Source organism: Somniosus microcephalus, unplaced genomic scaffold (assembly GCF_052327205.1).
Source record: "Somniosus microcephalus isolate GS21.2 unplaced genomic scaffold, FLI_Smic_1.0 unresolved_chr6, whole genome shotgun sequence".
Lineage (NCBI taxonomy): Eukaryota > Metazoa > Chordata > Chondrichthyes > Squaliformes > Somniosidae > Somniosus > Somniosus microcephalus.
The window spans coordinates 49,494,625-49,518,773 of record NW_028225184.1 but is presented as its reverse complement, the minus strand read 5'-3'; the positions used below and the strand labels follow the sequence as shown (position 1 = coordinate 49,518,773).

General features: G+C 46.4%; 1 pseudogene; it reads left to right on the top strand.

The window, feature by feature from the left end:
- Positions 1-273: 273 nt before the first annotated feature.
- On the top strand, positions 274-1,495 carry LOC147087284 (uncharacterized; annotated as a pseudogene).
- The last annotated feature ends 22,654 nt before the right edge of the window (positions 1,496-24,149 follow it).

Here is a 24,149-nt window from a genome sequence, read left to right as displayed (position 1 = left end):
TATTTTAGGAGGAACAAGGACTCACTCGTTCAACAGTGTGGCTAAAATCGTGTACGGGCCAGTCAGTATTAAATTACCCACATAGTAAATTATTCCTCATGGAGACCGCGGACTGACAGAATCGATTAGACATAAGTGTGTATTTCTGACTTAGAGTATAAGGTGATACGTTTGTGCCGATAAAGTATAAGATAGATTATAACAATATACGTAACAGTTAATACGGGTCACATGGGTGATGAGGGGAGACTTCTTTCACCGGACGTTCCAGCTATGGCCACCAGTGCCACTGTCGTACAACGGGTCCGAGAGGCTAATTTGAAATTTCAAAGTGGGATGATTAAAAATGGGTGGAAAGAAACAAGCCCATTAGTTGACCAAATAAAGTGGTGGGAGGAACAATGGACGCCAAACAAGTTAATTATGGAGCGGTTTTTTGTGCTGGTTGGATGGATCAAATGGGAGCCATAATCATGGACAAGGGGGGCAGACTGGCCCCGTTACAATAATTCTTGTGACCCGTGCAGGAGGCTAAAGTCCAATTCAGTAGTCTCCTGCACCTCAAGCCACCAGGGACTGAGAATTTGGACGACATAAAAAGCTGAGGTGAAATTGTCGAGGCTCCACAAAAGGAGACTCGAGACATGTCGTCCTTACATCCCAGGCCCCCATCGGGGACCGTAGAGTTTCAACGAGTCGAGGCCACCCAACCCACGTGCCCTGCCGAATACAGTCATATCTACCCGCCGTTACTTCTTCAGTCTGGGGCTGAAAAATCAAATTCCGTGGCCCCCGTCTGAGTTAATCAGACGGTAGGAGCCCAAAACCCAGAGATCGGTGGATGAGGTACGATGGACGAGGCACAGTCTTTTATGCCCCAGGAGAGGCCCAGCGTCACCTTTCTCATTCCCGACCTCAAAAGACACAATCCTAATGTAGAAGTATGGGCAAAAATGCAAAGTGCTGCTCGGCACTTTAATTTGTCCAAACAAGACATCAAAGCTATTATCGACGTGAAATGCCCCTCTATGGTTTATGGGGCATTGGGACACCATGCCATAAATGCCCCAGCCACAGTGGCGGTGTATGAGATCCAGTTCCATGGTTTGAAAAGTTGGCTTCAGTTCAGACTGGGCAAATGCACCGCTACCTCGATGGGGCTCACCGCCCTGCAACAGAGTCCCGGGGAAAACCTCAAGTGTACATTGATCGAGTAATCGAGTAGTATGAACACTGGGGCCAGACAAATGACATTCCCACTAATCACGACTACCCACGGTTTGTAGATAGTCTACTCCAGGGATTGGAAAAGCCCTACCAAACTGCCCTCCGAATGGGGGCCAGCCCCCAGGCCACGGAAGCTGCAATCTGGAAGTGGGCTGGTCGACTTTTTGGGCTCCACCAGGCGGAAATGATGCCACCAGTCAAGCTCACACCCACAATTATCTGCCATGGTCCACCACAGCGGCCCCGGGCATTAAAACCGAGCCTGTAGCAGTCATACAAGAGGCTCGACTCTGTTACAATTGTAACGCACCGGGCCACGTGGCTACACATTGCACCCAGCCGAGAGTTAATTGTAACAATTGCGGGCGGACAGGGCATCAAAAGGCCAACTGTTACGAACAGGGTGGAGGTAAACAGGGGCAGGGACCGACCCGAACCACTTCAGGCCCTCAGCGACAAATGAAGAGAAGCTTGTCAAACCAAGAGATGGAGGCGCTCCGAGCCTTCCTCGCCAGCTACTAGGATTAGCCAGTCTCCATGGTCGGGGAGCAGGGGTCCACACGCCCGTCTCTAAATGTACAGTTAGGAGGCCGACAGTACTGTGCCATTTTAGGCACGGGGGCCTCGGTTTCGATAACTGACACAGAATTTCCCACCTTACATCAAAGCATTCCGATAACTGGCGTTAGTGGAGAAAGGGTGATCTTCCATCGGAGTGTTCCACTTCCCCTGCAGCTGTCACCAGGGAGTTATGCCTGGTGGATCACCCTGTGGGTAGGTCCTAACGGTGAGGGCCTGCTCTTAGGTATGGATATTCTCCATTAGATAAAGGCAGATATGCTCCTAAGGGATCATCCATAGACTTAGGGGGGCCCCGAGTGGGGAGATTTCCCTTCCAGGAATATAAATCCCGACAATGCAGAGTACAAGCCCTCTGGCTGGTAAAGCGCGCATGGATAGAGGAAGGACCATGGGGGAGAGTTTGTAAGGTTTACCCTCTTGTATGGGCCAGCCACAAATTAGACTGTGGTAGAGCGGAGATGGACCCAGTGAGGGTCCACGGACCCTACCCCGAGACCCACCGACAATACCCCCTCCAATCAGAAGCACATAGTAGTAGACTTATTAGAAACTGGTATAGTGACAAAGACATGCTCCCGTACCAACTTCCCGGTATGGCCAGTGCAGAAACCAGATGGATCCTGGAGAATGACCATTGATTATACAGCACTGAATCGGGTCACTCCCAAGCTCCATGCCTTAGTGGCGAAACCTGCCACTATTTTAAACGGCCTCCACAAAGCCCTGTCCATATTCACGGCACTGGACATCCAAAACGGACTTATGACATGTCCTTTGGATCCCGGATCCCAACAGCACTTCGCTTTCACTGTTCGATCCACCCAGTATACTTGGACCCAGTTGCCTCAGCGATTTCACAATGCCCCTACTATTTTTCACAAGACCTGGAAAAGGCTCTCCAGCCAGCATTAGCAGATAGCCAAATGCAAGATTCAGCCTGCCTTCAATATGTAGATGACATTCTGATTGGCAGTCCCTCGCCCTCAGCTCATCTGGCCGCCATGACGTGTGTCCTGGAGACTTTAGTTCAAGGGGGGTAAAACTGAATCCGATCAAAGCTCAAATTGGGCTTCCTCGGGTTACCTACCTGGGTCAGATCATCTCCCCAGAGGGTAGGACCTGACCCCGAGAGGGTTCAAGCACTCTTGCAGATGCCGTGACCCGTCACTGTCTCTGGCCTGCGAAGCATGATGGGATTTGTGGTGTATGTGCCTTTAAGTGCAATGGTGGTGTATGTGCCTTTAAGAGCCCCAGGTGTGCGTAATGCCAGTAATTGCCACTTGGGCTATATAAGCCTTTGTATTGTGTATATCCTTTAGACCCCCCCCAGACTTGCTTAGTAAATACCTATGAACCAACTCCTGTCTTCAGTGTTTTTATCTATACACGGACACTACAGTGGCGACGAAGTGGAAACGGACTTACCTGCAATTCGGCAGCGCTCAAGGACATCGATTCCTCCAGCGTCCAGAAGACTCAAGGAAGTAATAGAAACTGTGGTTTCACCAGCTGGCCAAGCTGGTGGCAGGTACTGCGCTAATCCTTCCTGGGCGTCAGGCTGGGGCTCCAGCGGCGGGCTCTACAGCTGAGACAAGCAGCGAAATCGGAGGCAAGCAATAACGGACTGGGAGGGTGCACTTGGGAGACGGCCGGCGCGGCAAGCAGGTCAGCGTTTAGACCTCCGTCAGGAACGAGTCTCCAACAGTGAATAAACGGAAACCACAGTAAAACAGCGTTGTTATCGGTAGCAGTGGCGGGGAAGCACGGGAAGCGCCATATCGTTGCTACAGAGAAAAGAAAAGCGCGGGAAGCGCCATATCTTTTTTTTGAAATGCCTAAGTCTGGCAATATTGATGCTTTTGATAACGAAACAAAGCCTAACTTTGGCAATATTGATGTTTTTGATAACAAGATAGAGGATTGGACCACATATGTAGAAAGAGTGGAGGTGTTTTGCACCGCAAATGGAATAGAAGCTGAAAAAAAAGCTTCAGTTCTTCTGGATCTAATGGGCGCAGAAACATACAAGCTGTTACGCAACTTAATCACTCCAGCCGAACCGATGGACAAGAATTTTGAAGAGATTGTTGATACCCTACACTGCCAATTCGAGGCAGGACTGGCAGATTCTCTGCAAGACAAATTCATCTGCGATCCCCTAAGTGTAGAAACACAAAAGAAGGTATCTTCTAGAAAAGATTTAACACTGGACAAGGCTTTCAGTGCAATAGGAATGGCAAAGATAAAGCAAAGGCCACAGGACTTCGGCACCCATGAAATGACACGGGGTTTCAATAAATGTTATCGATGCGGCAGATCCAACCATGACCAGAGGGATTGCTGGTTCAAAGATAAAGCATGCAAGCGATGCGGAAAGATAGGACACATTCCACGTGTATGCCGATCTGAAAATAAAAAATCCACTACCGGGAAAAGAATCAATAAGGAAAAGCACAGAAAGGTACAAATGATGACGGACAGTAGCTCCAAAGACCAGAAGAGCGATAGCGACTCTGGGAACAAGAGGCTAAGCTCTCTCAAATTACAAAATGTAATTGCCAATGAAGATTACCAAACCATTTGGGTTACCCTCACAATAGCAGGGTCCCCAGTTAAAATGGAGCTAGATACAGGATCAGCTCTAACCGTGATAAATCGACGAGATTACGAGAGACTATTTTCGCATATACCTCTAAAAGACACATCCATTATCTTAAAAACATATACGGGGCAGAAAGTCTACCCCAAAGGAAAAATAAGGGTGCCTGTGGTATACAACCGCAAAGAAATACAAAAGTTGTATTTATACATTCTACAAGATGGTGGTCCACCGTTGTTGGGACGTGAATGGATAAGGAAGATACGTTTAGACTGGCACTCCATTCAGGCACTGACGGTGACCAGTAAGGAAAAAAACAATGATGACATCATACCTGAACGATTAAAAGACATCTTGGCCAACGCCAAAGAAGTGTTTCAAGAGAAACTAGGAACCTTGAAAGGCATCACCGCCTCAATAAAAGTGGAAGATACAGCAATTCCAAAATTTTTTAAGGCAAGACCGGTGCGATACGCAGTACGTCCGGCAGTCGAGGCAGAGCTGGAGAATTTGGAAAAGGCAGGCGTATTATCCAAAGTAGATTGGAGTGAATGGGCAACACCCATCGTACCAGTCATGAAAAAAGCATTGAAAAATAACTCTGAGGAACAGAGAAAAATTCGCATCTGTGGGGACTTTAAGGTGACTGTAAACCCGGTCCTTCACACGGTGTAGTTTCCTCTTCCGAGGATAGAAGATATTTTCGCCTCACTATCCGGAGGGAAACGTTTCACAAAAATTGACTTGGCACAGGCATATCTACAGATGGAGGTTGAGGAGACCTCTAAAAATTATCTCACAATAAACACGCACAAAGGCCTGTACCAGTACAATCGACTGGTTTTTGGAGTAGCATCAGCTCCAGCTATCTGGCAAAGAGCTATGGAGCAAGTCCTGCAAGGGATTCCGGGGACTCAATGCTACCTAGACGACATCCTTATAACAGGAGAAAACGACAACGAGCACCTTGCCAATTTGGAGCAGGTGCTCACTAGGCTGAAAGAACGGGGCCTACGAGCAAATCGCCCCAAGTGCGAATTTTTCCAAAATCAGATATCATATTGTGGCCACATAATTAATAAGGAAGGGTTGCATAAGTCACCTGAAAAAATTGAAGCAGTTATAAAAGCCCCAGCGCCTGAAAATGTTTCACAATTAAGGTCATTCCTGGGATTAATAAATTACTATCATAAATTTTTACCGAACTTATCAACTATTCTACACCCTCTTAATGATCTTCTACAGACAGGAGTGATTTGGAAATGGAACGAAGACTGTAAACGTGCCTTCCATAAATGTAAAGACTTAATCACATCCGAGAAAGTTTTGGCTCATTACAACCCATCACTACCAATCAGACTGGCGTGCGATGCATCCCCTTACGGCATAGGAGCGGTATTATCCCATAGATTCCCTGATGGCTCAGAACGGCCGATAGCTTTTGCGTCACGCTCATTAAACTCAGCTGAGCGTAACTATTCCCAAATAGACAGGGAAGCACTCAGCCTGGTATGGGGAGTGAAGAAATTCAACCATTACCTACACGGACAAAAATTTACCTTGCTGACTGACCATCAACCCCTCATCTCCATATTCAACCCTAAAAAAGGTGTCCCCATTATGACGGCACAAAGACTACAGAGGTGGTCCCTTTTTCTAGGGGCACACCAATACAACATTGAATACAAAGGGTCAAAACAGCATGGGAATGCTGACGGTTTATCGCGCCTACCGTTGCCAACGATAGAAGAGGCACCTACAGTAGACCCAGTAGAGATATTCCACTCTACCATAGTGGAATGTCTACCGGTGACAAATTCTGCCATTGAAAGGGAGACAAGAAATGACCCTACTCTCTCACGGGTCTACGATTTAACAGTGAAGGGATGGCCAGCACATGGCGAGCCACTGTTGCCAGCATTCTCGCAAAGAAGAGAACAGCTGTCAGTGTGCCAAGGAACCTTGATGTGTGGATCCAGAGTGGTGATTCCACCCAAACTCCAGGATAAAGTGCTAAAGGAGCTTCACGAGGGGCATCTGGGTGGAGTGAAAATGAAGAACCTAGCTAGGGCGTTTGTATGGTGGCCAGGTATCGATGGAGACATCGAAGAAATGACCAAGAGCTGCCTAGGATGCCAGAAGGTCCAAAACGCTCCACCACAAGCCCCTCTACATCCATGGGAGTGGCCCTCCTCTCCCTGGCAAAGGGTGCACATCGACTTTGCTGGTCCATTTATGGACTCAATGTTTCTAATCGCAGTTGATGCACACTCCAAGTGGCCGGAGGTAATAAAGATGTCCTCCACCACCACGGAAAAAAACATCACAGTATTAAGGACCATATTTGCCAGGAATGGGCTGCCGGAACAGATATGTTCTGATAATGGAACGCAATTTGTGTCCGAAGAATTCAGAAAGTTCTTAAAGAACAATGGGGTAAAGCACTACACGTCCGCCCCATACCATCCCGCCACCAATGGATTGGCTGAAAGGTTTGTCCAGACCTTCAAGAAGGCCATAAAGGCCATGGGTAATGAAGACATAAAACTTCAGCACAAGGTGGATAACTTCTTATTTGCATATAGGAATGCAACACATATGGTTACTAACCAAACTCCCGCCATGATGTTCTACAATAGAAACCTAAGATGCCGGCTGGATTTGGTCAAGCCCAACATCCGAAGGGACGTGGAGAACCGGCAGTTTCAGGGCATGAATGAAAAGCCAACTAGGACCTTCCAGATAGGCCAACCGGTTTTGGCCCGGGACTACCGTACCGAGAAATGGCAGCCTGGAACTATCTGCACACGACTAGGACCACTGATGTATACCGTGGACATCGGAGAAAGCATAATAAGACGCCATGCTGACCAAATCATCAAGTCATCCGAAAAGGGACAACCTACACCACCACTCTATACATCTAACGATGAAGTAGATATACCCATATCTACCTCCGATCCGGTGAGACTGGAACCCGATGAACCCGACACTGGCCTTCAAGCCGAATCAGCCTTGCCAGAAGAACCTACTACACCACCAGAAACTACTACACCCCCGAGGCGTTATCCGGACCGAGTCAGGAAGCCTCCTGAGAGACTAACTTATAATTAATTAATACAGCAATGTATCTTATTTTGCATATAACATTTAATTAATAATTACTTAAAATATGATGTACTAGTTAGCTAGAAGGGGAGGAATTGTGGTGTATGTGCCTTTAAGTGCAATGGTGGTGTATGTGCCTTTAAGAGCCCCAGGTGTGCGTAATGCCAGTAATTGCCACTTGGGCTATATAAGCCTGTGTATTGTGTATATCCTTTAGACCCCCCCCCAGACTTGCTTAGTAAATACCTATGAACCAACTCCTGTCTTCAGTGTTTTTATCTACACACGGACACTACAGGATTGTTTCAATATTGCTGCACCTACATAACCGACTTCACCTAATTGGCAAGCCCAGTAAACAACCTCCTAAAGGGAGGGCCCCGGGAGAGGCAAGGTTGACTTGGACACCAGAGGCAATTGAAGCATTTGAGATGGTCAAAATCACTTTGGCCAACGCACCTGCCCTCGGTCTCCCAGTCCCAGCTAAATCATTCCACCTGTGGAATTGGGTGGGCAATCGGGTGTATAGTGCGGTAGTGGGACAATCACGGAATGATCAAATACGACCAGCAGGATATTACTCGTGCCCGGTACCAGCCTCCATGATGGGATAGGCCCCGTGCCTGGCGCCCACTGATTGTGCAGCCTGGGCGGTAGATTCAATAGAGTCTATGGTAGGTCCCGGGAAGGTAATCTTTCATACCCGCCACAGCCTCGTGAAAGTTCTTGCAGGCAGCCTGGATACTATTTCCGAACAGAGACGTGCAAAATGGGAGGCTTGTTTATTGGGTAGGGGGTTTCGGATCGAGCTGTTAGCAAACCCTCGAATGAACCCTGCATCCTTCCTAATCGACGAAAGGACCCCCCATGATTGCACCACTATCTTACATCTCGATAGTCAGGGTCCCAACCTAACCGAACCCATTGCCGTGGCCTGCCTAGAGATTTACGTGGATGGGTCCACTTATTACCATGAGGGCCGACGTGTCGCCGGATCGGCAGTAGTAGGTCCGGCAGGACAGACCCTCACCCAAGGGGCCCAGCTGGTGGAAATCAGCACCCTCACTAGAGCCCTTCAATTGGCAGAAGGAACAACCGCAAATATCTATACAGACAGCCAATATGCCTACTCCGTCATCCACGATTGCTGCGGCCTGTGGAAGCGGTGAGGATATTTGACTTCTTTAGGCAACACTATTAAATATGCTTTCGCGATCGCTGAATGCCTTCGGGCAGCGGACGGGCCCACGCTGGGGGCGGTAGTCAATGTTTGCTCCCACCAGGCAGGGGAGACCCCAGAAATCCAGGGTAACCCAGTTGCCGAATTGGACGCCCGACGGGCCGCGTTGGCTCACCCTGTGATGGCCCTTATTCCTAATGCAGTAGTACGAACTGAAGAGGCTTCCCTGGCCGATGATTTACCGAACGATACGCTCCTAACCGTGTACCTTTCCGAGTCCCTGAGAATATACAGTTTGGGTGCGTGAGGGAGTGAACAAAGACCCCAGTGTGTTTTTCATCATGAGACCCAGTCCGTGGTTCCTACGTCCATTCGACGTGCCCTGATACAATCTTACCACGAGCCCGCGCATTTGGGAGATTATAATTATATTACATTATAGCTGACACCTGGTGCTGGCCCAGAATGGCCAGAGAGATCCACGAGTATGGGCGAATATGTCTACCTTGCCTCCAAACGGGAATTGGGGGTCACATATGAGTACGTATAGGGCACCCCCGGTGGCCCAGGTGAACCTGGACGCAATTACAAGTGGATTTCACAGGACCCCTACCCCGCAGGCGGGTAGAACCATGTCTTTGTAGTCATCGAACTTTTTACACGTTGGGTCGAGGCCTTCCCCACTAGGAGGAGCACAGCCGAAGCAGCTGCAAAAATCCTAGCGATGGAAATCATTACTCAATGGGGGGGGGGTGTGCCTTACCAGATAGATTCCGGCCAGGGAATCCACTTCACCGGCAAGGCCATGAAACAGGTTTTAGCCATCCTGGGGGTTCGACAACGGTTCCAAATCCCTTACCATCCACAATCCTCAGGAATGGTGCAACGGATGAGCCGTACTTTAAAACAGTCTGTGAGCAAGGCCATTGTACAGACAGGAAAAGGGTGGCACGCAGTCCTCCCCGCCATTCTTTGGGGCATACGAGCCACGCCGGCCAAAGGCACTGGCGTAACCCCACTTGAACTAATGCCTGGACGAGCTATGATGTTACCCCAAGGGTAAGGGGGACACTTCCAAATTCCAGACAACTCTCCTGACATATCTACGCCTGATCAGTGAGGCCAATCAGGCCAAACACTTTTGAGTTCAACACTTACAGGAGGCACATGATGCCAAAAGACAAAGGGGAGTTTGGGAAGCGCCCCCTCCGGTAGGACAGTGGGTGATGGTTCAGCGACCAGTTCGAGGTACCTATGAGCCCCGATGGGATGGGCCGTTCCAGATCCTCCGAAATACAGGAACCTCCGTTTTCCTACAGGAAAAATTAGGTGTAAGATGGAGACACTGAAGCCAGACTAAGACTGTGATGGAGCCCGGGGAAGAGATTTCCCCATCTCTTGGGGACCCTATGATTAAAATGAAATAACAACGAAATAATACCCTGTCTTTTAATGATTTGGATGCGAATGTAAAAGGTATAATCAGTTAGTTCGCAGATGACACGAAAATTCGTGGGGTGGTAAATAGCGAGGCAGGAAGCCTCAGGCTACAGGACGATAATTATGGGATGGTCAGATGGGCAGAACAGTGGCAAATGGAATTTATCCCTGAAAAGTGTGAGGTGATGCATTTTGGACGGACTAACAAGGCAAGGGAATACACAATGAAAGGTAAGACCCTAGGAAAGACAGAGGATCAGAGGGATCTTGGTGTGCATATACATAGCTCCCTAAAGGCAGCAGAACAGGTGGATAAGGTGGTTAAAAAGGCATATGGGATACCTGCATTCATCAGCCGAGGCTTAGAATATAAGAGCAGGGAGGTTATGATGGAGCTGCACAAAACGCTGGTTAGGTCACAGCTGGAGTACTGTGTGCAGTTCTGGTCGCCACACTATAGGAAGGATGTGATTGCTTTGGAGAGGGTGCAGAGGAGATTAACCAGGATGTTACCTGGGCTGCAGCGCTTCAGCTATGAAGAAAGACTGGACAGGCTGGGGTTGTTTTCCTTGGAGCAGAGAAGGCTGAGGCGGGACCTGATTGAGGAATACAAAATTATGAGGGGCATAGATAGGATGGATAGAAAAGAACTTTTCCCCTTAGTAGAGGGGTAAATAACAAGGGTGCATAGATTCAAGGTACGGGGCAGGAGATTTAGAGGGGATTTGAGGAAGAACTTTTTCATCCAGAAGGTGGTTGGAAACTGGAACTCACTGCCTGAAAGGGTGGTGGAGGCAGGAATCCTCACAACATTCAAGAAGCATTTGGAGGACCACTTGAAATGCCATAGCATACAAGGCTACGGACCAAATGCTGGAAAATGGGATTAGATTAGATAGGGCTTGATGGCCGGCACGAACGCGATGGGCCGAAAGGCCTCTTGCTGTGCTGTATAACTCAATGACTCTATGACTCTATGACTCTATTTTCTCTCCTATATTTGATCATGACCGGATTTCGAAGAACTAATTCAATTATTCGGGTTGCTATTTTACCTGTCTCTTTCTTACAGATGTGCGGGCCCGACCTCAGTACTGCCACCACTTCCGGGGATGTCGACCTTTCGATGGTCCGGTTGCTGGACTTAACCAGAGATCCTGCGAACTCTCACTACTATACGACCCTAACCTTCTTGGAACTCACCCCTTGACTCTAGAGTTCTGATTATCTCCCTTTTGTGGTAGGACTACCGGACACCTCGTTCTACATCCCAACCGAACACAGAATCTTTTGTTTACCCCACTCTGTGCAGAGGAGATAGACCGGTTCCGAGACACAGCTGCTCTTTCGGAACCACTGGTGTCGGGACTGGAGGACCTTCCCCAGGGGATATCCACCCCCTTTTATAGGCCCTCCTACCTCTGAAGGAGGACAGTGCCACCTGTCTTCACACATTCCCATCCGACGGCCGATAACCCTCACCGGATTAAGTTAAGTCAGGTAAGTCACTTTGAGCCACTGTCACAAGGCCACCGCCTCCAGCTCAACGCCATGTATGAAGTAGCCTTTACCCCGCTGCAAGCCTTGCACACACTGCTAATAGCAGGCCAGGCTGAAAGGGGGTCGGAGACAGACAGAGGGTCAGTGGGAGAGAGAGAGAGAGCCTGTTAGTTACCACAAACTAGTGCCGAGACTGGTAAGGGAACTGGACTCCTTTTGCCTGGCGGTGGTGTAGGATAACGATGGGGAGGCTTTCCTTGGGAAAGGTAGGGTTACTGTTTGGCGAACGAAAACACCTACCATGGCGCTGAGTTTCTGTGTTGACCAGCCAGGAACCCCCTTTCTTTGTGAGATGACCACTGGTCCACACAAAACACACAAGGGCGTCTGTACCAGTAAAATCCCAGGAAGGAAGGACAGGATATGCTGGCAGAATAATGCAGGACATTGGGACCCCTTATGTACGCCTACCCTAGAGAGATGTCAAACTTTCGGATTACAGAACAATACGAGGGGCCCGGGCTGCCACCTATGATTGGCTGCTACTGTGGTGCCCCCACCACACCCACGCCCCCAGTGTTTTCCATGACACCAGCCTCCCCAGAGTGAGAACCACTGACCTGCCCCTCCCCCATGACGGAGGGACCTGCTAGTGGGCTGGTGTTCACCCGGACTGGGGATATATTGTATGATAACGTGCGTCATGAATTAGTGTCAGTGATGCTGAACCTGACCAACACCGCCCCGCCTGTTTAGTGTTCACCAAAAACTCAACAGTTACACCAGCGCCTTCTAACACAGGTATTGAAACAAGGCGCAGATCGTAGCCGAGGCAGATATAGACAGAAAAGCCGGCGGGTATGGTGACATAAGAGTTCTTTAGTTAACGATGCAGCGACGGTCTTTAACACCGGCACATCGGTTGTTAACACCATTGATCAGAAGGTCTGGGATCTGGGTTCCTGCATTAAAGCCATCTTGCAAGGGCAGAATAAGAATGAGGGCCAAGAGTTAAAGGAGGACCAGATATTAACTGTATACATCCAGGATATAGCTACTGTATTAGAAACACACGCGCAGACTATAAATACGATAATTAAAGAGGAATACAATGCCTCACAGCAGGCAGCAGCAAACGATGCTTGCAGCACATATGGGAATTGAAGAGTGGAACAAACCCGAGAAAATTTGGAACAGATACAGGCAGGGGAGGTATCCCTGTGGATTACCAACCAACAGTTAAAAGGGACCCTGACTCACGGACATGCTGGGCCAGGTATGGCGAAATGTCTCTTATGTAGCCTCAATATGACAGTTTGTCATTCCGAGCCATGGTATGGGTATACCCCACGCATGTCGAATGCAACACAGACGCGGGGGGTTGAGTTCCTGGGTTTAGATTTCGTCGTCCCGGTAATGGCAGCGGAGACACAAGGGCGGGCGGTATATCAGGTACAAAATATAGGTATACAAAAGATGGCATACATATACCTTACCACAATATGTTACCTTACACAGTGATGGTGAAAGCAAACCGGATGGGTACCAAGCTGGAAGGATGTGTCACCAGACATGCCATCATCATGTGTTCGCATGCAATCAGCCAAAGCCCGCAAGCTCAATGTGGTTTCATTCACACTGGCATGGAGTTTAACTGCACCATGGAGGCATTGGACGCATCCTCATAGCCCACCTAGGTGACATACGCCGGTAATAGCGAATACTGTGTCATGACAAACTTGGAGACATTTGAACATGCCAATCTAACTTGCAACATCCCCAGTAAGCGTTTTGCTTCACACCAGCAGTTCTGGTACGGATTGGACACGAGGAGTTGGTGGACGTACACCAGTTTAATATTGCCTCTCTTCAAGTGTCTCAAGACATCAAGTATGGATTGTGGAACTACATCAACACATTTGAGTATTCTATGCCCCCACTGCCCGAACACCTGAGGCAGTTACGGAAAGAGATACGGCTCTCCCAAAAGGTGTACTATATTCTGCAACAAAGGAACATGGATATGAAGAAAGACATCGATGCGAACAAAGTGAGCACATGGGTAGATGACATTTGGGAATAAATTTACAGATGCATCCATGGATCCGACTGAAATCACATGTATTAGTCGTGGTGCAGTTCGTAATTGTCCTGACCTTGTTATTAATGACACGCAGGAAATGTAAATGGAATCAGGTGAAACAAATTGCTAAACCAAAAGTTAAAACTGCTAATATTTGTACTGCTCCTACTCCATAATTCGGTGATATTTAAGGTAGTCATGGAAAAGGACAGAGATGGACCAGAAATAAAGGTTCTAAATTGGGGGAAGGCCGATTTTAATATGATAAGGCAGGATCTGGCCAAAGTGGACTGGGATCAGCTACTTGTAGGAAAATCCACATCGGAGCAATGGGAGTCTTTCAGAAAGGAAATTGAGAGAGTACAATGGCAACATGTTCCCGTAAAGGTCAAGGGTGGGACCAACAAGCCCAGGGAACCATGGATGTCAAGGGATATACGAGAATGCATTGGGAAAAAGGGGGGCTTTTGGCAGATACAAAGGACTAAAGACAGAGGAAGCCCTAGAGGAGTATAAAAAGTGCAGGAGGATACTTAAAAAAGAAATTAGGAGAGCGAGGAGGAGCCATGAAATAACACTGGCGAGCAAAGTAAAGGAAAATCCTAAGGTGTTTTATAATTATATTAAGGGCAAGAAGATAACTAGGGAAAGAGAAGGGCCCATTAGGGACCAAAGTGGCAATCTGTGTGTGGAGCCAGAAGATGTAGGTGGGGTTTTAAATGAATTTTTTGCATCTGTTTTCACTATGGAGAAGGATGATATAGACATAGAAATCAGGCAGGGGGACCGTGATATACTTGAACAAATTAGCATCCAGAGGGAGGAGGTACTAGCGGTTTTAGCAGGCTGAAAAGTGGATAAATCCCCAGGCCCGGACGTGATGTATCCCAGGCTGCTGTGTGAGGCAAAGGAGGAGATTGCACGTGCTCTGACACAAATTTTCAGAGACTCTCTGGGCACAGGGGATGTGCCAAAAGACTGGAGAACAGCTAACGTAGTACCATTATTCAAGAAGGGTAGTAGGGATGAACCTGGGAATTACAGGCCAGTGAGCCTAACATCAGTGGTAGGGAAATTATTGGAAAAAATTCTGAGGGACAGAATTAGTCTCCACTTGGAGAGGCAAGGATTAGTCAGGAATAGTCAGCATGGCTTTGTTAAGGAAAGATCATGTCTGACCAATTTGATTGAATTTTTCGATGGGGTGACTAGATGTGTGGATGAGGGTAGTGCAGTGGATGTGTTATACATGGATTTCAGTAAGGCTTTCGATAAAGTCCCGCATAGGAGACTGGTCAAGAAGGTAAGAGCCCATGGGATCCCGGATGCCTTGGCACATTGGATCCAAAACTGGCTTAGTGGCAGAAGGCAGAGAGTGATGGTCGAAGGTGGTTTTTGTGACTGGAAGCCTGTGTCCAGTGGGGTACCGCAGGAATTGGTGCTGGGTCCCTTGCTGTTTGTGGTCTACATTAATGACTTGGATGTGAATGTAAAATGAATGATCTGTAAGTTCGCAGCTGACACGAAAATTTGTGGTGTGGTAAATAGCGAGGAGGGTAGCATCAGCCTGCAGGACGATATAGGTGGGTTGGTCAGATGGGCGGAACAGTGGCAAATGGAATTTAACCATGAAAAGTGTGAGGTGATGCATTTTGGCGGTACTAACAAGGCAAGGGATACACAATGAATGGTAAGACCCTAGGAAAGGCAGAGGATCAGACAGACCTTGGTGTGCATGTACATAGATCCCTGCAGGCAGCAGAACAGGTGGATAAGATGGTTAAAAAGGCATATGGGATACTTTCCTTCATTAGCTAAGGCATAGGATATAAGTGTAAGAAGCCACACAACACCAGGTTATAGTCCAACAGCTTTATTTGAAATCACAAGCTTTCGGAGCGCTGCTCCTTCTTCAGGTGAAGTGGAGAAATGCATAAAGACATCTGACATGATTCTCTGACTATATAAGCTGTGTCTTTATGCATTTCTCCACTTCACCTGAAGAAGGAGCAGCGCTCCGAAAGCTTGTGATTTCAAATCAAGCTGTTGGACAAAAACCTGGTGTTGTGTGACTTCTTACATTTGTCCACCCCAGTCCAACTCCGGCATCTCCACACCATAGAATATAAGAGCAGGGAGGTTATGATGGAGCTATGCAAAACGCTGGTTAGGTCAGAGCTGGAATACTATCTGCAGTTCTGGTCGCCACACTATAGGAAGGATGTGATTGCTTTGGAGAGGGTGCAGATGAGATTCACCAGGATGTTACCTGGGCTGGAGCGCTTCAGCTATGAAGAAAGTCTGTACAGGCTGAGGTTGTTTTCCTTGGAGCAGAGAAGGCTGAGCGGGAACCTGATTGAGGTGTACAAAATTATGAGTGGCATAGATAAGGTAGACAGAAAGGAACTTTTACCCTTAGTAGTGGGGTCACTAACAAGGGGGCATAGATTAAAGGTAAGGGGCAGGAGGTTTACAAGGCTACGGACCAAATGCTGGAAAATGGGATTAGATTAGACAGGGCTGGATGGACGGCATGGACGCGATGGGCCTAAGGCCTCTTTCTGTGCTGTATAACTAAATGACTCTATGACTCCAAACGTTTCAGGTGATGACTTTAACAAATTGTTGGAAAAATCATTTGTATGAATAATGAAGCAATCGTATAATCAATCAGGGGTTGCCTAAATATTCGCTTTACTCATCTTATGCAGATCTGGTGCTTCGACGGGTTGCCACCCCGATAGGATTCACACCAGACCATATGCAACAATTGTGTGGCCTACTTGGAATAGCCAAAGGCCTGGGGGGGTGGTGGTAGTATAGAACAAATGGGGGGGATTATAGGAAAACCTTCATCATTCGTGCTATTTGATTTGGGAAATCGTATATGCATTTCTGACATACTATAAACCCACCAGCTTATCACACTGTCCTAGCATAGAGATCGCACCCTCCAACCCCGCTTTAAGGGTTCTTTCCGGGGTTTGGAAGGGGGGACTGAAAGGTCCAGCTTGTTCCCAATGAATGCTGGGATACTTGACTGTGTTAACACCCTATTTAGCCATAGTTTAGGTTTAGCTGACTGAAGCACATTGGCAGACTGGAAGACGCCATTTACTTATCAAACTTCGGAATGTGTGTGTTCACAGCCTCAGTAGAGCCATTGTCTGAACACGGCCTGTCTTCCCAGGAGATAATGGTACAATTAACATCGAACATTATTCCAGTCACAGGGTACACGCATTACTGCGGCCTTGTAGCCATCCTGCTTGTTCGACAGTTAAGGCTAAAATATGCTTTCTCAAACTATAAACTATGCCGAAAGCGGGGAAGAGATAACAGCAGGACTGTGGGGAGTAGGATGAAACTAGTAACATCTGTGTGAGAGGGTGACGGTCAGTTCCTTCAGTAATGCCTAGATGGCACCTTCACTTGTTTGTTTCCCTTTGTTAATTGTTACTTGTTTCTCCTGTTTATTACTTAACTGTCTTTCATCTGGTTAATTGGTTTCACCTGTTTTTGCTTGTATTTAAGTTCTGTGGTTTCTACCCTCTGGGCTCAGTCCTGACAAGGGAGTGAGTCTTGACAAGGTGCTCTGTCTTGACTAGGTGCTCAGTTTGGACAAGCCGATTGCCCTGTGGTAGCTTGCCTTGATAAGCTGGTTGCTTGGGGTAGCTTGTCTTGGGCTAAGTCTTGACAAGCCGTTTACCTTTGTGGTTGCTTGTCTTGAGCTCCTAAGTCTATAACTGTTTATCTGTGTTATGTTTTTGCTTGCATTTAATTTCTGTGGTTCTTCCCTTTGTTTTCGGTCTTGACAAGGTGCTGACAGGTTGCTTAATCTTGCAAGATGCTCAGTTTGGATAAGCCAGTTGCCCTGTGGTAGCCTGTCTTGAGCTCAGTCTTGACAAGCCGGTTGCCTCATGGTAGCTTGCCCTGAGTTCCTATCTTGACAAGCCGTTTGCCTATGTGGTAGCTTGTCTTGAGCTCCGATGTTTCGTAACTGTTTACCTGTGTGATTCTAGTAAAGTACTGTTATTTAAGGCTGCATATCTGCTTCTCGTCTCATCTGTCTGCACTTGGGTCCAGAATCAGCCTTGCCCGGACAGCACGGCCCGATGTTTACACGGCCCTGCGACAGCAACCCTGACAGTAGGACTGAGCCAGTATGGACATAGCAGCGATGGAGGAATTTCGTTCTATTCTCGTCCATTAAGGTGCTTTCCTCGCCCTTCTTGCATCCCTTTGGAATATAATCCATTGAGCCTGCTAACTCTGGAAAACAATGGCTCTGTCGCTTACAAAGATTATGATCATATGATCGCCATAACATGCACCTGCCGCTAGTGGATGAGGAGGATGATTTTGTCTTGAGATTTCTGAACATCTGCAGTTCATGATCAGCCGGAATGGGAAAGATCATTGCTTGAAAAGCCAAGAAAATTCGCTATGTGTACTAATGCAGACTTTTTCTTGTTTGACTTCTAGTTCTAAATGCCCAGGAGGGTGTATGGCTGGCTACTGTTGTACACGTGTGACTGGTACTTCGGATTCATCAAGTTTGAGCCTTTTAAGTATTTTCCCCCCTTGGGTATCCATACCACTATATTACCTGTTTGATTCTAGCAACGTACTGTTATGTAAGACTGCATATCTGCTTCTTGCCTTGTCTATCTGCACTTGGGTCCAGAACCAGCCTCGCCCGGACAGCACAGCCCCGTGTTTACACGGCCCCGCAACAGCAACCCTGACACTCTGTAATAGCAACATACTGCGGATGTTGGTCAGAGGGTACCCGAGTTCAAGGCGTGTGCCCAACATTTGAGTGACTAACCACATAAACCAATAAAGAGTAACTGCTGTGAGACTGTTTGTATATGTATGCCCCCATTCTTTAGTAGGTGGGTGTTGCTTATAGAATTGCATAACTTGAATGAACCGCAACTTGTCCCTCGAGAGTGCACACCTAGCTTGAGGATGCTGGGTGGCTCTCCCTTGTGCACACGTCATTTGGTTGTTTTCATAAATTCTCAACTTGATCTCAATTCGGTCTCTGTCTCGGGTTCCTCCAAATTTGAATCTCAGACCATTGCAATGAGCTATTGCACTGCAACTGACGATAATATTGCAGGGAAATTTCATTGCAATGCTCTATTGCATTGCAGATTCCTATTACATTGCAAAGTGAAATTCCATTGCAATGTTTTCTTCATTGCAAATGACGATCATATTGCAAGACGATATTCCATTTCAATGTTCTATTGTATTGCAAATCACTATTGTGTTGCAAAGTGATGTTCCATTGCAAAGTCGTATTGCATTGCAAATGACGATCATATTTCCAAGCGATATTCCATTGCAATGTGCTTTTGCATTGCAAATGACGATCATATTGCAAAGCGATATTCAATTGTTATCTGCTATTGTATTGCAAATGTCTATTTTAGTGCTAAGTGTTATTCCATTGCAATGTGCAATTGCATTGCAATTGACTATTATATTGCAAAGTGATATTTCATTGCAATGTTCTATTGAATTGCAAATCACATTCATATTGCAAACTGATATTCCATTGCAATGTTCCATTTCACTGCAATGGCTATTCTGTTACAAAGAAATATTCTATTGCAATGTTCTATTGCATTGCACATGATGATTGTATTGCAATAATATTCCATTGCAATGTTCTGTTTCAGTGCAAATGACTACTATGTTGCAAACTGCAATTTCATTGCAATGTGCTGTTGCATTGCCAATGAATATAATTGTTATAAATCTCATCCTCAAGAAACTACTTATGAAATAACGCTGGACGGCCAGCTGGTGGCGCCATCCAAGGAGTATAAATACTCGGTCGTTGGACCCAGCTTGCCGGGGACATTTTGTAAAGACAAGGAGCTACTGGACACAACTAGACTTCCATGTTCTGAAACAAGTTGATTAAAGCCTCGCTTTATGCTCAAACCAAGTGCGTAGTGAGTTTCATTACCTCAATTTAATCAACTTGATATCGACTCCACGCTTTGGGTGATTTTGGGATCAGCCAGCTACGACTCGAACCGTAAAAGGGAACACAGACAAGTAATCGGTCCATCATGGAGGAACTACTCTGCCCCGCCCGTCTTGACCTGGACCCGAATTCACTTACAGCTGCTAAGGTATCGAAACATTGGTATCGTACTTTCAGAAACTTCCTCAGGGTGTGTGGTGAAAATGTTCCTGATAAATTAGAGATACTTGCTAATTATGTATCCCCTCATGTGTTTGACTATATCGAAGACTGTGTCAACTATGATGCCGCTGTACAAATACTACAGCAGCTGTTTGTCAAGTCCCCAAATGAAATTGTTTCTCGGCATCTACTGGCCACAACTCAACAACAACCCGGGGAATCACTTGATGAATTCCTTCAGAAACTTTGCAGGCCCAGCAAGGATTGTAATCTTAAAGCTGTTACAGCTGAGCAGTGCCAGGAGGAGTTAATTTGTGATTCCTTTGTTAATGGGATTGTGTCTCCCTTCATACGTCAGCATCTGTTGGAGAATAAAACCCGCAATTACAGGCTGCCTATGACCAGGCATGTTCTCTGGACTTAACAAAGAGGAATGCAGACACCTATCCTTCACCACGTGCATGGGCTGCTGCTATCTCTTTTAGTGACTCTTTCAATAGGCCTCGGGCAGAAGCCCTCACGGATGATGACTTCAACCCGGCTGATGGCAACCCTACCCTAAACACCTACACTGATGAGGACCCTGCCCTAGCAGCATCTTGGCAATCTGGAAGGAAGTGTTCCTTCTGAAGAGGTGTGTTCCATTATAGCAAATATTGTCCTGCTCATAATGCGACCTGCAATCATTGCAGCAAGAAAGGTCACTTTTCTAAGTTTTGTCTAGTCAAGAGCCGCTGTTAATAAGAAAGGCCACTTTTCTAAGGTATACAGGTCGAGAGCTCCTGTTAGTTTTGCAGCTACTATCTATAAACTGCTCCTCCCCCAAGAGCCACTACTATGGTTACAGCTGCAACCTATAAAACTGCTCCACCCCAAGAATCACTACTAAGGTTACAGCTGTCAAGGGTAAAACTGCCCCTCCTCCCATCACAGCTGTTTTTCCCCAAAGTTTGCCCCATGCAGCCACGAAGGTTTCGGTAAATGGAAACATTTTGAGAGCACTAATCCACTCATGCAGATCTGACAGCTTTATTAGTGAGCGGGCTGTCAGTAAGTTAAAACTGCGTATTTACCCCTCAGACAGGGAAATTGCAATGGCTCTGCCGACTCTGACCACCAATTCTTCTGGCTTTTGTCTTGTCCACCTTATTCTCAATGGCTGCACTTATTTCTCCACCCAGCTCGGGGTGCTCAAGAATCTATGCAGTGATGTGCTCCTGGGGCAGGATTTCCAGAAACAACACAAAATACTCACTTTCGAGTTTGGCGGGTCAAATGCGGAGCTTACTATTTCCAAAGTACCGTATTCTGCACTTTCGGCAGCTTCGCTCGACGAGCCCTCCTTCTTTGCTCATCTTTCCCCCCGATGTAAGCCCATAGTCACTAAATCACGACGTTTCAGCCAAGATGATCGAGCCTTTATCGAGGCAGAAATCTCTCGCCTTCTTGCTGACGGTATAATTGAGCCATGTTCATCTTCCTGGTGGGCTCAAGTCATCATTGTTAAAAATCCTCTGAAGCAACACAAGAACAATCTTTGCATTGATTACTCGCAAAATATTAACCAGTATACCGACCTGCGTGCCTACCCACTACCACGCATCGATGACATGGTCAATAATATTGCCAACTACAAGGTATTTCAACTTTTGATTTAAAGAGCGCATATCATCAAGTACCATTAAAGGACTCTGACAAAATGTATACAGCCATTGAGGCCAATGGTTGGCTTTAACCAAATTGTCACCTTCCATTTGAGGTCACCAATGGGGTGGCCGTCTTTCAACGGGTAATGGATAGCCTAGTCAAACAGGAGAACTTAACGGAGACTTTTCCATATCTGGATAATGTCACCATTGCTTGTCATGACCAGAAGGAGAAAGATGCCAACCTCCAGAAATTTTTTGACATTCTCCGTCGTCGCAAATTAACCTTAAGTGAGTCCAAATCTGTGAAATCAGTACCATCAGTCAACATCCTTGGCTACTGGATGGGCAATGGTGTCATCAAACCAGATCCGGAGCGACTTCGTCCGCTTCTGGAGCTCCCTCCCCCTAAGAATCTCGGCTCTCTTCGTCGGGCACTCGGCATGTTCGCCTATTATGCAAAATGGATGCCCCACTTCTCCAAAAAGATCCAGCCCCTGCTTCACGCAAAGTCTTTTCCATTGGAGGCAATGCCTATTTCAGCTTTCAACCTCCTCAAGCGGCAATTGGAAAAAGCCATGCTTCGTTCCATTGACGAAAATCTTCCTTTTGTGTTCGAGTGCGATGCATCATATGTGGCGATCTCGGCTACCTTGAATGAAGGTGGTTGACCCGTTGCATTTCTGTCCAGAACTTTGCAGGGTAGCGATCTCCATTATCCTCCTGCCGAGAAGGAGGCTACGGCCATTATCGAAGCGGTATGTAAATGGAGTCATTTTCTCGCACGTCACCATTTCTCACTTATAACCAATCAGCGCTCCATGGCCTTTAAGCTGGATAACCGGAAATGCACTAAGATCAAGAATAACAAAATACAACTCTGGAGGATGGAATTGGCTGCCTTTGGATACACCATACATTATCGACCCGGAAAAGAGAATGTGGCCCCGGATACCCTCACGTGGGCATTCTGCTCTTCTCTTTCAACTTCGAATCTGGCAGATTTTCATACTGACTTATGCCATCCTGGCGTTACCCGTATGTTGCACTTTGTGTAATCTAAAAATCTCCCATTTTCTACAGAAGATGTGAAAAGAACGTGCACCTGCTGTAAAATTTGTGCGGAGTTAAAACAGCAATTCTTCCGTCCATCTGATGGCTCACTCATACACACTATGCAGCCTATGCAGTGACTCAGCATTCACTTTAAAGGGCCATTGCCTTCCACGACGTGGAACACCTACTTACTGAATATGGTGGATGAATATTCATGCTTTCCCTTTGCTTTCCCCTGTACCAACATGCGTACTTCCACAGTGATCAAATGCCTTGACCAAGTCTGTTCCCTTTGCGGTTCAGGCAATTTCATCCACTCTGATCGGGGTCCCTCCTTCATGTCAAGTGGACTCAGAAGTTATCTCTACCAACGAGGAATTGCCACAAGTAAAACAACACCGTATTATCCCATTGTTAACGGACTAGTTGAGAGATACAATGCTGTCATTTGGAATGCTGTCCGTCTTGTGCTGAGGTCATGCAATCTACCAGACCAGCAGTGGAAAACTATGCTCCCAGACGCGTTGCATTCCATTTGCTATTGCATTGCAAATGAATATATTACTGCAACTTAAAATACCATTGCAATCTTCTATTGCATTCCAAATGACGATCATATTACAAAGTGATATTGCATTGCAATGTTCTATTGCAATGCAAATAACGATCACATTTCAAGGTAAAACTCGATTGCAATGTGCAATTGCATTGCAACAGACTACAATATTGCAAAGTGATGTTCCATTGCAATGTTCTATTGCATTGCAAATGACGTTTACATTTTAGCATTATTCTACTGCAATGTGGTATTGCATTGCAAATTAAATTAATATTGCAAGTTGACATTGCAAAGCAACATTCCTTTGCAATGTTCTATTCCATTGGAAATGACTAGTATATTGCAAAGTTATATGCCAATGCAATTATAAAGTGCATTGCAAATGACGGTCTTATAGCAAGTCGATTATCCATTGCAAATGAGTATTATATTTCGACGTAATATTCCACTGCAATGTTCCATTAAATTGCAAATGACTATTGTATCGCAAAGTGAGATTCCAATGCAATTTTATATTGTATTGCAAATGACGATCATCTTACAAGGTGACATTCCATTTCAATTTGCTATTGCATTGCAAATCACGATCATATTGCAAACTGATATTCCATTGCAAAGTGCTATTGCATTGCAAATGACTATTACATTGCAAAGTGATATTCCACTTCAATGTTCTATCGCATTGCAAATGACAATCATATTACAAAGCGATATTCCATTGCAATGTTCTATTGCATTACAAACCACGATGTTTTTGCAGCAATATTCCATTGCAGTGCTCTACTGCATTGCACGGAGTACTGTATTGAAAAGCTATATTCAGCTGCAATGTTCTATTGCATTTCAAGTGAATATTATACTGGAAGTTAATAGTCCATTCCAATGTGCTATTACATTGAAAATGAATATCATGTTGCAAAGTGATAATCCATTGCAATGCACAATCTTTTTCTGAGTGGCAGGCAGTGACTAGTGGGGTTCCGCAGGGATCGGTGCTTGG